Below are 3,652 nucleotides of genomic sequence, written 5' to 3'. Positions count from 1 at the left end.
TTGACTCGGCTGGTAGTGATAGACGGAGGTAAATTTGACAGAACTCCTTTTTGACTGGATATTGAGAGTAGGCTAATGCAGAAAGAAGAGAAAAGTGATTCTAAAACTGGTGTCTATGAACAAATTACCACATTCTTTATGCATTTTTAAAATTCCATTCCTCCATCATCTCTTGTATTAGAAACCATTTGGAAAACAAGACTACTAGAGGACAATCCACATTATCTTAAGTTAGACGACACTCTATCCAGCCTTACCAAAGGGTGGGAGTGGTAGGAACTGACTGGAAGGTCACAAACAACTTTTCCTTGATGATAGATTTTCTGTCTTGAGTAAAGAAACAACTGTCATTTTTCAAACTTACTAAACTATACGCCTAAGATCTATACATTTCACTATAAATTCAACCTGAACTTATTCAAACATTTTTATTGATTGGGATGCCTGGGTAACTCAGTTAAGAATCTGCCTTTGGCTCGGGTGATGATCCCAGCATCCTGGTATGGAGTCCTGCATGGGGAATTCCTGCTCAGCAGGGAGCCCGCTTCTCCCTCTGCCTGCTGTTCAAGTGGTGGGGAGGGACGGAAGGAGAAGAGAGAAGCAGGCTCCCCCACTGAGCAAGGATATGGGATCCTCAGGATCCCTGAGATCATGACCTGAGCCAAAGATGCTTAACTGAGTCACCCAGGTGGCCCAATTCTACCTGAATTAAAAAAAAAAAAAAAAAAGAGTTTACTTTGGAGATCAAAAAGGAAACTGTCTGTCATATGACTGACTCTACTCCTAAGATTCTGTACAGAGACCTCAGGGACATGATAGATGACAAAGAGGAGGATCCCAATACAACAATGAGATTTGTAACACTGAGGAGGGTTATGAAGGACATTCACAGAGACTGGATGAGAGTTTTTCAGTGTTCCAGAACACGTGAAGCTCTTAACGCTGGAAAACAAAGGTCAGAACTTTCTAGGTTCTGCTCTTTCCTCAAAGCCCTGCTTAAATCTTACTTATTTGATAACCTCCTTTGATATGTTCCAACTCTTAAAACTACCTTTTTTTACTCATACTGGATTTGAAATCACTACATTTCTTGTTAAGAACACAAGAACCCCAAACTTTTTGGGTAATTAAAGTTCAACTTCCCATCATTTAAAAAAATTTTTTTTGGTGGGTGGCAAAGCAAAGTTTATTGGTGATAGTACTAAGCTCCCAAAGAGGAAGGGGACCAAAGAGGGTTGTACTCAACTTCCCATCCTTGAAGCTCAATTTACAAATTTTTTGAATGAAGATAACAAATAACTCTGCTAGATTCAAAAAAATCATGAGTTAAAAAAAAAAAAAATTGTGCATGTAAAACAATCACAGTGTTAGGCAAGTGATAGATATTCAACCAAGAGTAATTGCTGTAATTCCTATTATGTTTTGTCTTTATCTTTGTTTCCTGAACTGAGGTGATCTGTAATTACCAGACACTTATTAGCCATTTCAATAGCTGTGTGGCTTTGGGGATTTATTTAATCTCTTTAGCCTTCTCAGGTTTATTGAAGCATAATTTACATACTGTGAAATTCATCCATTTTAATGTATAGTCTTACAAGTTTTGGCAAATGCATGTAGTCGTGTAACTACCAACACAAGATAAAGAGCTTTAATCACTCCAGAAAATTCCTTCCGTTCTCTTGGTAGTCAATTAACCCCTCCTAGCTCCTCAAAACTAATGATCTATTTTCTGTTCTTTCAATTTTGTTTTTTTCCGGGATGTCTTGTAAATAGAATGAATCTGGGTTCTTCAGTACAGTACATTTGAGATTGACTCATGTTTTTGTGTGTATCATTAGTTTGTTCCTTCTTATGATGAATAGTAGTATTCCATTGTATAGATGTACCATAGTTTGTTTATCCACTCACCAGTTGAAGGATATATGGTTATTTCTAGGTTTGGCAATTACAAATGAAGTCCACTATTAACTTTCCTCTGTAGTTTGCACGTGAACACTCAAATTTCACTCATTTGGGTAAATATCCAAGCAGGGAGCTTAGTCATAACCTAAACGTATGTTTAGCTTTGTAAGAAACCTCCAGGGTGGGGCACCCTCTTGGGTGCTCAGTTGATTAAGTATCTGCCTTCTGCTCAGGTCATGATCCCAGAATCCTGGGATCTAGCCCCGCATTGGGCTGCCTGCTTAGCCTGCTTCTAGCTCTCCTTCTTCCCCTCACTGTGCTTGCTCTCTCTTGCTCACTCTCTTGCAAGTAAATAAAATGTAAGCTTTAAAGTAAGAAAGAAAGAAACCTCCAAGAGTGCCTGGGTGGCTTGATTGGTTGGGCGGTTGGGTGTCCAGCTCTTGATTTGGCTCAGATCATGATCTCAGGGCCTTGAAATTGAGCTCTGAAATGGACTCCAGGCAAATCAAGGAGTCTGTTGGAGATTCTCTTCCCCTCTACCCATGCCCACCCCCACCCCCCAATTCCTTAAGATAGATAAATAAATCTTTAAATACTAAATAAAACTGCTACAGTTTTCCAAAATGGTTGTATTTTCCAAAATGGTTGTGACATACTGTATTCTCACCAGAAATGTATGCTATCCAGGTGCCTTCTTTCCTCGTTGACACTTGATATGATCAATGTTTTGAATTTTAGCCATTGTAAGAGGTGAATAATGGTATTTTATTGATCTTATTGTGGTATTAATTTACCCTCCATATAACCTCTCAGTGGAGTGGTTGTTAAAATACTTTGCCCCCTTTTTATTGAATCACTTGTTTTCTTATTAATCAGGTTGAGGAATTGATTATACATAAATTGAGAATCAGCCTGTCACCTTTCACAACAAAAATCTAATAAGGACTTTTTTTCACTACAGGGATTTTTGATGGGTTTTCTGGGCCAGTGAATAATGGCAAGAGTGGCCTCTTGTAGGCCCAAAAGAATGGAAGAATGCTAGGAAAATGATATTTGGCATTGTGTTTTAATGTGTCAGGGAGAGTTGTTTTTCTTACATTTTGATATGTTCCTCTGTAAGAAAATACCTAGACTTGGGGCACCTGGCTGGCTCAGTCAGCAGAGCATGTGACTCTTGATTTCAAGTTTGTGAGTTCAAGCCCCATGTCAGGTGTAGAGCCCACTTTAAAAAGAAAAGATCTAGACTTAAGTAGAATGCAGCAGTGTTTTAGGAGTTCTGCTAAGTGGAAGAAGGCAGTAAAGGAATGCAGCTGGGTTCTGTGAAGTGTGGTGGATGTTGTGAAATGAAGGCAATTGTCAACTGAGTACTCCTGTGCTAAATTCTAAGCCTCCATTGCCTTAGATAGTTAACATAACACGGTTGAAATCTGGTGCAATGCCCTGACCTGTGGGTAGAGGCCACAAAAATAAAAAAGATGGCAGATATGTATGTTGGTTAAAGTCTTAATGACCTGCAAAGATTAAGGGAGTAAGGATAAGGTAAGATCTAGGTTTGACTACTGGCTGTACTATTTTAGTTGCTAGCTGATTTTGAGTATCTGTTGCCTAAATGACAAAAATAGTAATATTTATCTCAAAGGATTGTAAATATTTAATGAGAAATTATATGTAATACATTTCATAAATTGTGGTCTATGCAAGTGTGATGTATGACTATTTCATTAAAATCTTTCTTAGCTTCTGTTCTTTA

The sequence above is a fragment of the Mustela putorius genome, unplaced genomic scaffold (genome assembly GCF_011764305.1).
Source record: "Mustela putorius furo isolate JIRA1106 unplaced genomic scaffold, ASM1176430v1.1 tig00003834_pilon_pilon_pilon, whole genome shotgun sequence".
Lineage (NCBI taxonomy): Eukaryota > Metazoa > Chordata > Mammalia > Carnivora > Mustelidae > Mustela > Mustela putorius.
The sequence above is the reverse complement of the archived record's forward strand: the minus strand, read 5'-3'. Positions refer to the sequence as shown.